General features: G+C 41.5%; 1 long non-coding RNA gene across 1 annotated transcript in view; it reads right to left on the reverse strand.

The window, feature by feature from the left end:
• Positions 1-487, reverse strand: part of LOC121143461 — a 33,080-nt gene extending 32,593 nt beyond the window's left edge. Inside the window, exon 1 of the long non-coding RNA XR_005880644.1 lies at positions 225-487. This is a non-coding gene — a long non-coding RNA (uncharacterized LOC121143461). The remainder of the gene's footprint in view (positions 1-224) is intronic.
• Between the last annotated feature and the right edge of the window lie 13,235 nt (positions 488-13,722).

Genomic DNA, 13,722 nt, shown 5'->3' on the forward strand with positions numbered 1-13,722 from the left:
CCAGCTCCCTCTTCCCACCCCTCCTCCTCCACCCTCCTCACCAGCCCCCTCCCCAATGGGATGAATCTTATCCCTAGGAGCTACACCAAGATTAGTTGGCCAAAGACCAGGGCTCATGTGTCAGTACTGATTTATAAGGTACTTGCATATATGTGGTCTGTGTCACAGACATGAAGGAGTCTGCTAGGAAGAGATAGGCGGATACCATATGCAGAAGAACTGACCTGAAGTGCTCCTGACTAGGGCTGGGTGAATCTTCAGAAGACAGCAGGAAACATGCAAAGGGTGCCGGAGAAAATTCAGGCAGAAGCTGACGCAGCAAAATCAGAAGCTCCGTGGGAAGGGCATTATTCATTGAACTGCACGGCATGCAGGCCATTTGGTGCCATTTCAGTACAGTGACAAGCATGAAAGCAGTACTGCACTGCGCCGAGTGTGACCGTGGACGACATAAACAGAACGTGAGAGATCTGGTTGTGAATGAAAGAGACCAATGAGGTTGAGGCAGTTGGGAACACACTGTGCGGAACCTTCTCTGTTTGGCTGTGGAGACTTCTCTGTTTGGCTGTGGAGACGCTTGGGAAACTGAGTTTTCAGTTAGTGGCTCAGTAGAATTGTTTTTGTGTTATACTGAGTTGACACAGCAGCACTGTCTGAGGTGGAAGGGCCATTTGCAGCCACACTGCCAGGTGGAAGCTGCTTAGTGGTCTGTTGCTGCGATCCAGGAGGAGATGACCATGGGTGAGTGTCTTTTAAGCTGGAAGTAGAGACAAAACAAACAAACAAACACCAAAATAACCATTTTTATGTCAAGCTTTGTAAAGTTTGTATTCCACATATTTGCATCAAATCATGATCTGCATTTTATACAATGTTCTAGTTTGTTTTAAAAACAACAAAGAATAATCCTCCTACCGGAAGATCCTTCACAATGCAGTATGTTTCCAGTTATACCAGTGTGGAGAAATGCCTAGTGGTTTTAAAAATAACTACCAAGTTAAAAACATGAGGGAGAAAAACAAAAAGCAGGCTCACAATCTATAGAGATTTCAGGCTGAATTTTCTTTTAAGTAATTTACTAGAGAAGCATAATTATGGCATCATATTTCAACCTATTTAAAAATCAAAGTTTGGACCTGGCAAGTCAGGACAGTGAGATACCTCTTTATTTTTTAATTTTATTTTTGAGATTATGTCATTTTTCTCTTCCCTTTCCTCTAAATCATTCCACATATCCCTCCTTGTTCTCTTTCATGTTCGTAGCCTATTTTTCATAGGCTGATGTTTCATGTATGTATTTAGGTATGTATATGTTCATGTATGTATTTGCTGTTGGATAACCAATTGGCGTGTGCTTCCCTGGGGAAGATTTCTCCCACTCTGAGCACCGCAGCTCAGCTGCCTACAGTTCTTTGGAGACACCTTCTCTTAATGGGCATGGGAGGCACATGAAGCTCTCAGGAAGTTCTGCTCACTACTCACTCTAAGAAGCAGGAGGCAATTGAGATGAGACTAGAAAATAAATGACTACTTCTGCTAGACAACTGTTAGAACATTGAATTAATTCACCAGAAGAAGTAAAACAAAGTCTGTGTCAATCTTTAACTTACGTTTTTTTCCCTTCTTTTTTGTATTCCTGAATAAAAACACTCCATAAAAAATGTGACCAAAGTGCTTTTGAATTCAAAATGACACTGCTTAAGAATAAACAGTCAACACACCAGAAGTATAAATCTGACTTAGCTAAGGGCACACAGAGGGAACCTTCAAGATAAGCGTAAATGGCCTGGAAAGCAGTTAAGGCAAGATCACAAAACACACGTGCAAATTATCAATTAAAACCATGAAGGTGATTGCAGAAGAAATGCATTCACCGTATTATTTACATGATACATGCCCCTGTCAGCCAGGGGTTTGCATTGCTTTCCATCAGTGGGATTAGATTTTCACTAACCCCCCTTAGGAAGGTGAGACAAAAACTAAATGTGGCTATATTAGTCAAGAGACAAAAGTATTAAGAGAAAAGAGGATGTGTGACTAAAAAATGCATTTTGTGATTTTTTTGTGTTTGTGTCTACTTGGTAGAATGATTAAAGTATTGAAATGAATTTTTACTAAAAATCCCACTGTTTCTCTTAGGAGTCATTAAAATGGAAAGGAATCTGTTATGAGAAAGAAGATATTGAAATATTTGGAATGCTTTTACTCATGATTGAGAACGGTAAAGCTGACAACAGCAAAAACAAAATTACGTAGCTGAGAAAATGTCCTGTGGCCAGTTGCACACGCTAACTATTCTCCTCTATATCTGTGTTTGTCTGAAGGTGCTGGTGTGTGTGTGCTGGCGTGTGTCCAAAATGGATGGGAAATGGAGAATAAGGCTAGTGAATGGGTCATGCTGAAAGGGCAACTTTAAACATACAGAAATGCTGCTGTTCTGTTTATGCCTATATTTCCTTAGAGAAGAATTTATACTGTGAAGTATGAAAAACGAAATTAGGAAAAAGAGCTGAGCAAGCAAGTCTGTAAAGAACAGATGCTGAGAATGGGGAGATGGCTCAGTTGGGAAAGCGCCTGCTTGAAAGCATCAAGTTCTGTGTTTGGATCCCCACAAGATGCCAGGCAAGTTGGCATGTGCCTGGAATCCCAGCCCTGAGGATGGAGACCGAGAATGCCTGGGGTTTGCTGATCAGCCAGTCCAGTCCAATCAGTCCAACCCAGACTTCTAGGTTCAGTGAGAGATCCTAGATCAGTCTCAAAAAGTAATGTGGAGAGGGATCTGGCGGGTCCTATGTCAGCTTCTGGCTCCTGGGATACATCCATAATAGGAACATGCACATGCATACCACAGGATCATCCCTCCCACACACAAAAGAAGATAGTCTCACATACAATCATGTTTTCAATATTTTTATCATCTGCAATTGTGACTTCTGATAGCCAAGAACTCTGTTTACTCAAACTCCCAACTTCTCTCTCTTTTGTTACATTTTGACTGTTAAATAACTGATTTTAGTTTTTGGAGACCCCATTGTAACTACCAATTGTACCTTGAAAGTTTAATTCATCAACATTCCGGGCATCTTTTGACTTGTTGCTTTTAAAGATGAGATTAATTGCCTGAGTGTTGTCTGGGACCCTATTCAAATTCTACCTCCAAAATTCTGTCAGCTTCCATATCTGCTTTATAACTAAAACTAAGTTCTTTGCTTTTGATTTCAAAATCCCACAACTAAGGTTGTTTACATTATTCTGTACATGTGGCTGTTGTTCACCAACAAACAGGTCAAGTGGTATGCTATTAATATTGTTACCGCTCTTAAATTCTGGTGTTTTGAGGTTTATCTAACCTTAAAGAAAGTAGTATATCCCTATCTTTATCATTTGGCAATTGTTCACTTTGCTCATACTGAGATTGTATGTTTCTTGGGCATACTTTTATTTTCCCTGGAATGTAGGATCACTTTCCAGTTCTCTTTTAGAAAGATGATGGTACCATACTTATTGCTATGATCATATAGGTTTTTTACAAAGTACAACCTTTCTTTTTTTACTCCATTGTTTTCTGATGCTGGAATTCTTGAAGCGCTTCTAATTCAATTTTGAAAAGGTTAACATATAGGCCTACTGAAGAGCTAAGAATTTAAAAACTGATCTCAGGCAGTTCCAGTCAGCTATTACCACATCCGAAGTCTCTTTTCTTTCATGTTTTCCATTCTTCCCTACTTGAATGTGAATAGAGTCTTCCCCATGGAGGATGCTATTGTTATAATATATACAAATATATGAATATTTGATAAAATGTATAAACATCTTTTTTTGTTTTTGTTTTTTTTGACACAGGGTTTATCTGTATTGCTTTGGAATGTGTCCTGGAACTCGCTCTGTAGACCAGGCTGACTTTGAACTTACAGAGATCTGCCTGCCTCTGACTTCCAAGTGCTGGGATTAAAGGCGTGTTCCACCAACACCCAGCTTAAACATCTTATAATAAATGCTTAGTTCATTCCCATACTTGATAATTTTGGGTTCTTAAGACTATTTTCTTACTTCTGGACATTAAAAAAAGATACAAAACTGATCCTATTTTTATAGTGGTTTTGTTTTTCTCCATAAATGTTTTAGAATCTCATTTTGATATGCTCAATATTTTAAAAATTCATATTTTCTGCTTTTCTTTAAAAACTTTTACTACAGGATAGTTAATATGTCTTTTAAATAAGAAAACAGATATTCTCTTTCAGTTTGAGAAATATTTTTCTAATATTTCTTTAAACCTCACTATTACTATTATTTTCATTACTGTATTTCTGAGAACTTCAAACACATATTCAATGGAATATGAACATATCTACTCTCTATTTCACCCCTCTAACTTTCTCTACCCCCTCCAACATTGCCTCCTCCTAATTTCATGTCTTTTTCATGATTCTTTTTTCTTTTTTGAAAATTAGCTAGTTAGATATTGAGTTCCTTGAATCAATAGTTTGATCATAAGTTTTTAGAGATAACTTTGGGTTTTCCATCTGTGATTTAATTTTTTGTTTAATCAATCATAGCAGTTTCTGATTCTATTCTTTTTTCCAATCAAATTTTCCATGTTTGATTTTTATCATTGATTTTTAACCTTTCATTGTACTTATTGAAATTCACCAGAAGAGCTACTTTTTAAAGTCCTTTCAGTTCCGCGATGAGCTGCTTCTTCTGGGGTCTCATGGTGTGTACTTAGGGCTTTCTTCAAGGAGTGGTGCCTTCTGTTGTTCCTCTATGGTTTACAGGGAGATATTAAGACTGGACAAGATGGAGACAGGCAAGTGAGTGAGCAAGGAATTCAGTTTGTCCCTAAGACATCTCATCCATGAATGCTTTTCATAAGAAGTCAACCTTTACTCTAGGTGCCAAATTTTCCAAACTTTATGTGTGGAAAGAAGTTTGCAGAGTATTTGACTTAGGGAAGAATCTTCCTTGTACCATCTGGCTGTGAACTCCTGGCCTCATCAAGGCTTTGGTTTGAAGCTTTAATTTTTGCAGTGCTTATCCCCTCCTCTTTGTCCCCCCTGAGTCTGGTTGAACAACAGGCTGAGATCAGTCTGCATCTCTCTTGTTGTCACTTCAGTGTCTTAGGTCTGTGTGGGGCAGCGTCTGCTTTCCGTATTTCCACAGAACCATTCTCTCTCGTTGTCTTTGTCATGATGAGCTCACCACACGCAATTCATTTGTTGTCCCCTTTACAGCATCCAAGAAAGGTTAACAAATAAGCATGTGCTAGGTCAGACTCCTTGAAGTAGGAGACCATGGTTTTCTGGGGGAACTTATTTAGATATATGTATATTTACACATGGGTTTAATCTTGTGTTTTCTTGTATTTCTGTTTAAGCAGAAATGATCTCTGAGAACAAACAGAATGAGTTCTTCCCATTTCTTCAGTTTTTCTACTTTCTTTGTGTATTAATTTTTTGTGGTCTGTTTATGTATATTCATGTGGTGTACGTAAATGTGTGTGCAAGAACATTCTTCCACATGTTTGGAGGCTAGAGGTTAATGTTGTATGTCTTCCTTAATAACTTTTCTTTTTCTTTTGTGGAGATGGGTTTTCTCACTGAACCTGGAGCCCATTGATTCATCTAGGTTGGTGGAAGAATGAAATCCAGGGATACATCTGTCTCTGCCATCTTCACACATCTCCCAGTACTGGTTATAGACACCTGTCCTCATAACTGACTTTCCATAGTGTTGGAGATCTGATCTCAGGTCTTCACACATGTGCAGTAAGTTCCTTATTGACTGAGACATCGCTTCAGTTCCTACTGGAGCTTTTATTTACGGAATTTAGGAGAAGAGAAAGGAATTTCCCCAAGAGGAAATGTTAGGGAAGATAAGACCCTGAGAACATAGCATAGTCCTGTGGCTTGGAGGGTTTCACCCAGCTGCAGGGCTTTCTGGAACTCTGAAAGGAAGCATGAGCAGAAGTGTTAGGTTTCTAGATAGAGGCAATGGCCGAGACTCTAAAGAGTTATTGTTCATGTCAGAGAGCTTGGCAATGGAATAGATTTCTTCATCGGAATTTTTGAAGCACTCATATAACCCTACTCACAGCTGTCACCTTGAAGACATATCACTCCTTTTAGTCTTGCCCTTGTCCAGTTTTAATGACCCATTCAGAAGGGGACAAGGGAGTCTTGGTGGAAGGGGCTCATCAGACTGTCTTCTTCTGCCTGCCTCCTTCTTAAAGCCACAAATGTCTAACACATTCATTGAGACAGAAAATGAACAGGCAAGCACACACATGGACCCTGACCTTCTCCTCTTCCCTCAGCACCTTCTTCATGAAGGGAGAGCTGAATACACAGAAGTGTGTGGCTGGATAGAGGCCCAGAAATCTGGAAAGTGTATTATGTGGTATCCCCATGGGAAGCACAGGGCTGCCAACAGCTCTGGCTCAGGGCTTCCACACACCATCAATCCAGTGCCTGGCAGTCTCTGCTACCCTCTTTACCTCACCTCATGCAGAGAGCAGACAGGAGCAACTATGAGTTTCAAGTTGCAGCAGCCAAGCCATGTGGGGAAAGGAAGGAAAGGGGACAGAAAGGGACTAGAGGTTCTGGAAAGATGCACCTTCCAGCAGGCCCAACAATTTATTTTGTGCACAGGCATTTACTTAATAAGCAGCCTTCCATGGACATTTGGATATAAGTGGTACAAGGAGAAATTAGAGTTTTTAGGGACTGTAAGAGCAGCATGCTGATCAGCCTTCAAGAACCGTCTCACAGAAGGAAATGAAACTTCAGTTGTCTTGAAAGGAAGGCTATGTTTGGAAATAATCAAGGTTAAATTCAGGGTCTTGTGTAGCACAAGGCTGGTCTCAAACTCAATATTTAGTCAGGAATCCTCCTGCCACCAACTACTTAAGAGTTTAAATTAGAGTTATGTATTAACACATCCACGTTTATGTCATGCTAGGGATCAAGTCTAAGCCTTCCTTCATGCTAGGCAGGGCTGTATCATCAGAGACACATCCTAGTCCCCTGAAAGTACACTTTGCTAGGAGTGTAGCAGCTGAGACCTTGTGAAACTCCTGGGAATCTCATTTACATGCTTCATAGAGCAGGAAACTAAGGTACATGGGAACCCATTCAACTGTAAAAAGTATGCATATATTATTTGGGACAGTGATAAACAAGCTAAACTTCCTGTGTTAGAATAAAATGCCCATGCTTTTCCTACCTTCTGTAGTTAGTGTGACATTCCCTAAGCAATTGGCAAATAGTGTTTTTGTAGAACTAATTTTCTCAGATCTCATGCTATCTGTGATTTGATGTGTTTCTACTTCTCCTTCTCCACAAAATCATCTGCTTTGTGGGCAGAGTTTTTTGTCAGGACCAATGGCTGCCCAATAACCACACTGAGACTTACTATTAATTATAAATGTTCGGTTGATAGCTTAGGCTTGTTACAAACTAGCACTTACAACTTAAATTAACCCATACATTCTACCACGTGTGGCTCCTTTTATCAGCATGGCATGTTAATTTCCTGCTTCCCCTGCTGGCGACTCCTCACAACCCTGCCTTCCTTCTTCTTCCCAGTGTCCTCTCAGTTTGGTTCTCCTGTTCATCCTCTGCTTGCCTAGCTATTGGCCAGTCAGCTCTTTACCAATAATAAGAGCAACACATCCTCACAGTATGCAGAAGCATTATTCCACAGCAGCATTTGGCTTGTGTCTGTTTGACTACTGCTTTAGCAATGGGAGGAAGAAAGCCAGACTGACTCAGACGGCATGCCCAGGACAGCTCAGCCATTGCTACTGCTAGCTTCAACTTTGACCTCAAGACAAGCACCAATATCCTCTTGCACAAAAAAAGGCTCCAAATTCACTGGGTTGGATTTTGTGAATCTCATCTCAGATTGGAACCTGAAGACAGCTGACCACTATAGAATTAACAGCCACCATATATGAATATAATTAGACAGCATGGGAGTAATAAGCATTTCTATATTCTTTCATTGCCTTCAGTCACACAAGAAGGTAAGAAGGTGTTATCAAAAATATAAAATGATTTTAGTGACTATAATGAGTACACAAGAATGTTGATTCAACCCTGAACATAAATGAATGCTTGAAGATGCTCTCTCCCTCTCTCTCTCTCTCTCTCTCTCTCTCTCTCTCTCTCTCTCTCTCTCTCTCTCTCTCTCTCTGTGTGTGTGTGTGTGTGCACGCAGTTGTCTGTTCTTTTACTCTCAGATGTCAATCCTCTAGAGACACCCTCTACCTATTTGTTTTAAATATAGGGTCTCTTGTTGGCCTGGAGCTTGCTGATTCTGCTATACAAGTTCCAGGTGTACATTCTAATCCCCACCTCCCAAGCTCTGGGGTGACAAGTGTGTGCCAGCATGGCAGGTTTTCTCTTTTGTTTTTGTGGAGCTTTTGTTTCTTTAGACTCTAGGGATCAGACTCAGGTTCTCATGTGGCAGGGGTTTTGCTGACTGAGTTGTCTTCCCAATCCTTCAAGCGTGTTTTATTTTATTTTTTTAAACTGAAACCCAGTTTGTGGTTTCTTGATTCGGCCTATGTGTTTGTCAAAATAGTCATGATCCCTACCTGGGTCTTCTGGCTCCTGTATGAGTGTCCATGGAGATTCCCACTGTATCTTGATAGAACTCGGTGAAGTTTCATTGTTGGCTTAAAATGGTTTATCTAGCTGGTGGTTACTTAGCTTTTTTTTGGGTACAGGAGAATTGCGGAGCAAAGATATAATTACAAATGTTGGATACCCTGAGCTTGGGGTGCTTTTGGTTTCCAAGAATCTTACAGAAGGTCTACTGTGCTTCGGAGCTTGGCAGTGTAGTCTTGTTGAGTTTCACCCTGGCAGTCGACCTGGAGCAAATGAAACCATAAGAGCAGCACACAACAGGGAATCATTCTTGGACTCTGGGCTTTGCTTATTTCAAATAAAAGAGCTATGCTGAGCAGCATTTGTGTTAGAGCAGTTTTAAAACTCACAAAGTTCACATGTGAGTGAAAAGGAAATAAAGGGGAAAAGAAGCCCATAAACCTTTTAGCATTTTTCATTTTTAAACAAAGATGTTTTCTAGTTCTTAACACCAAAACAATTGTAGTCTAAAAGGCCTTGCCTTCATAGTTAAAAACAGCAAAGCAATTATTTCCTTCTTTACTGCCAGAAGACTGGGGACTAGTGATTCAGAAATAATGTAGACAAGAGTGAGAACTGTAACTCCACTTGGTAGAGCACTTGTCCAGCATGCATGAAGCCCTAGGTTCTATTTTCAGCACCACATAAACTGGGTGTGGTTGCACATGCCTTTAATTCTAGGACTTAGGAGGTAGAGTCTCCTGCTATATGCTTAGTTCAAGGTCAGTCTGGACTACATGAGACCCTTATCTAAAATAAAAAGTGGTGAAGGCAGGCTTTTCCCCACATATATTTATAGTTTCTCCACTTTAGGCATAATTTGACATTGCTTTTTTCTCTAATTTCTCCAAATTATATCTTGTAATATCTTGTCCCATAATAGTATTTTAAATTATTTCCTAGTTCAGAAAGGTATTTCAGCATGATATGATAATATGGTATGCCTGATATTACTACTTAGCAGGTGGACAAAAGAGGGTCAAGAGTTTGAAATGAGCTTGACCTACATAGTGAGGGTTGGAGATGAGTCTGTGACACATGGAAAGAAGAAAGGAGAAAGGAAGAGAAAGGAAAGGAAGGGAAGGGAGGAGAGGGAGGAGAGAGAGGGGAAGGGGAAGAAAGGCTTATCAAGGGGAAAATAGAAAAGTGAGATATTTTTATTTTAATTTTAACTTAAGAGAATTATTCTCCTTCCATCATATCTGCTGTAGTTTATAAAGATCAGACACAGAAAACACGTTAAGGAATAATTTTTTGGTGGGAGAAGAGGAATGGAGGGTGTACAAAGTATACTGTCTTAGTGCTACTATTGTCACAATAAAACACCGTGACAGAAGTGACTTGGAGAGGAAAGGGTTTATTTGGTTTAAATGTCCATAATTTAGTCCATCACTGAAGGAAGCCAGGTCAGGTCAAACAGGGCAGGAGCCAGGAGGCAGGAGCTGATGCAGAGGCCATGGAGGAGCACTGCTTACTGGCTTGCTCAAGCAAGGACACCACATCAGTTACAATGGCTGTAGTAGGAGTCACTACCTCATTGAGTTTCCCATAGTCAACTGTCATTCTCCATGACCCATCTGTCTTCTACACTGGCCAGATAAGGAGAGTTAGAGAGGGAGGTGGTGGGAACTGCCACCCTGCATCTTTCAAATCCTTGATGGTGGCACTGATTTCTGCAGTTCCTCCAGGGGTGCAGTAACTATTCCTGTTTCACTGTTTTCATTGGCAGAGACAACTCTAAAGGCTTCCATTTAGCATTTCCAACCATAATAGCCCTCACTCTACGAGTCAGGCAACCAACGTGAGAATTCTGCCAACTTCTAAGTATAGCTATCTCAATTTCACATTTTGGAACTGGGGAAATAACCATAGGATGAGTTCAGGGCCTATAGGGCCTACTGTGCATTGGACATCAGCCAAAATGCCATTAATCCCTTGACCATGAGTCCATATTTTAACTGGAAGGCCACAGTGTTTCTTGGAATCTCCTGGAATAAGCGTCAACTCAGGACCAGTATCCAATAGACCTTGGAAAGTCTGATTATTTCCTTTCCCCCAGTGTACATTATTCTTGTAAAAGGCTGTAAGTTTTTCTGGGGAAGAACTGGAGAAATCCAAAAAGTAAAACTTTCAGGTGGTGTTGTGGTTTGAATAGGAATGGCCCCCAAAGATTCTTGTGTTTGAATGCTTGCTCACCAGGGAGTGACACTATTAGGAGGAGTGGCCTTATCGGAGGAAGTGTGTCATTTGGGGTGGGCTTTGAGGTTTCAAATTCTTAAGCAAGGTTCAGTGTCTTTCTCCTCTTGCAGCTTTCCAGTTCTGCTGTAGAACTCTCAGCACCTTCTCCAGTATCGTGTCTGCCTTCGTGCTACTTTGCTTCCTGCCATGATGATATCTGGAAAGGTAAAATTAAGCCCAATTAAGTCTAGATATTCCAGAATAGAGGTGATCATTTGTCCTTTATTTTGATGAATATGTCTTATTAAGACTGGAACTGGGAACAGTGTTGAATAGGTGAAGACAGGATTTATTGGTGAGTAAAACGCTTATGTATAATATTGTAATTTTGCATATATGATGTCTTAGTTACTTTTCCAGTGCTATGATAAAGCACTATGACCAAGGCAACTTATAGAAGAAAGCACATAACAGAGGCTTACAGTTTCAGAGAGTGAGTCCATGACCATCTCAGCAGGCAGGCAGATGGGCAGGTGGGCAGGTGGGCAGGTGGGCAGATGGGCAGGTGGGCAGGTGGGCAGGTGGGCAGGTGGGCAGATGTGCAGATGGGCAGGTGGGCAGGTGGGCAGATGGGCAGGTGGGAAGATGGGCAGGTGGGAAGATGGGCAGGTGGGCAGATGGGAAGATGGGAAGATGGGCAGATGGGCAGGTGGGAAGATGGGCAGATGGGCAGGTGGGCAGGTGGGAAGATGGGAAGATGGGCAGGTGGGCAGGTGGGCAGGTGGGAAGATGGGAAGATGGGCAGATGGGCAGGTGGGCAGGCAGGCAGGTGATCAGGCAGTGACCCCCAGGGACTGGTTTGTCTCTGCTTACCCAGCACTCGGATTACAGGTATGTGTCCTGCATCTGGCATTTTTTGTCTGTGAGTTTGGAGGATCAGACTCAGGTCCTCATGCTTAAAAGGTGAACACTCTTTTGATGGAGTCATCTCGCCAGCCTCTGATGTGCATATTTTGTGTTTGACACATGATATTGTAAATCTAAATAAAATGGTTGCCATAGTGGGAAAGTGTGCAAAGTGTTTTAGTGGCACCTTTTTTTGTCTAGGCTAGGACAGCTCATTTGTAAAAATGATGAATACAGCCTCTGTATGCACTCAGAGGCAGGATTCCTGGGTCGTGTGCTGTTTCATTTTCTCTCTCTCTCTCTCTCTCTCTCTCTCTCTCTCTCTCTCTCTCTCTCTCTCTCTCTCTCTCTCTCTCCTCCCTCCCTCCCTCCTCCCTCCCTCTCTCCCTCCCTTCCTTCTTTTTTCCCTTCCTTTCTTTTACTTATATTTTTAGGAATTTCACACACAAAATTTACATTATTTAAAATCCTCTCTCTGTCCCTCCATTTCCTCCTGTGTTTACTCTACTTCCTCTCAAATTCATGACCTAGCCAATTATATATGTATATAAACTACCAAATCTATTTAGTGTTGCTCCTATGTACATAAGGTTAGTTAGGGCTGATCGCCTGGGATTGAACAATATATTATGGGGCTTTCCCTTTTAGCAGCCATTCATTGCCTATAGTGTTTCATCTAGGGGCTGTGCTTCGTGAGATTTCCTCCATCCATACTAGGGTGTCCAATGGTGCTGTTATGCTTAGGCAGTCATATTGTTAGTTTTTTGTGGGTACCATTTTCCTGCCATGTGTAACAGCAGGTGTCCTGGTCCCCTGGTCCTTACAGTCTTTCTTCCCTCTCTTTCAAGAAGGTCCTTGAACCTTGGGTATAGGGGTTGCCATGTAGATGGTCTGTTGGGGCTGAAAAACCTACAGCTTGCTTGTTTTGGGAGAGAGAGCTGTTTGCTTTTTGAGAAAGATCCTCTTGTAACTCAGGCTGACCCCCATTCAATTCACTGTGTAGCTGAGGCTGGCTTTGAACTGCTGAACCTCCCCCTCCTCAATTCGGGCATCACAGGTGTGCACCCATCACCACGAGTCCTCTCAGTGGTTTCATTCTGTATTTACCAGGTGGCTTGTTAAGGTCGAATCCCTTCTCGTATACCTGTTACTTTCTTGTCATCTATTGGATCATTTGTTGTTCTGCTCTTGAGTCTGAGTAGCTGACAAAATTTGGACATTAACTGCATCTCAGATATGGGATTCCAGGTTGCCCTCAGTCCATGTCGTTTTCCTTCTGGGCAGAAGCTTCCCCATTTAATGGAGAACACAGCCCTGTTGTTTACAGCGTTCTCCTTTCCTCAGCTGGGGTGTGCTGTCTAGAAGACTTTACCAAGCCCAAACTCCCAGCCCTCCTTTTTCAGGGGTGCCTGGAGCCAGTCCTCAGGCGCATTCTTTACTCCAGTTTTACACTTGAAATCTAGTTTTCTCAGCTCTAGTTATTGCAAATAGTTTGTGCCTTCCTATAGCCTCTCAGTGTTCTTGTCTTAATACTTGGTGTGCCTGCAGGAAGTCTCTGCAGGTAAGGTCACCCATTGCCATATGCGATGACCTGAAGTCCATCTACCAGACCCACATGGTGAACGCAGAGAGCCAACTCCTATGAGCTGTCCTCTGACCTAGACATGTGCATCATGGCATTTGTGTGCTATGCCCAGCAAAATAAATAAGCATAATAAAATAGTTTTAGATTTATTTATTTATTTATTACATATACAGCATCTGTCTGTCTGTCTGTCTGTCTACAGGCCAGAAGAGGGTGCCAGACTTCATTATAGATGGGTGTGAGCCACCATGTGGTTCCAGAAGAACTCAGGTCCTCTGGAAGAACAGTGCTTTTAACCACTAAGCAATCACTCCAGCCCCCTAAAAAACATTTTTTAAAAAAGCAGTGGATCACAAACATTTAATTTGGCTCTATTTTCTTTGCTTCTGTTTCTATTTCTAT

This window comes from Mesocricetus auratus, unplaced genomic scaffold, assembly GCF_017639785.1.
Source record: "Mesocricetus auratus isolate SY011 unplaced genomic scaffold, BCM_Maur_2.0 Super-Scaffold_100013, whole genome shotgun sequence".
NCBI lineage: Eukaryota > Metazoa > Chordata > Mammalia > Rodentia > Cricetidae > Mesocricetus > Mesocricetus auratus.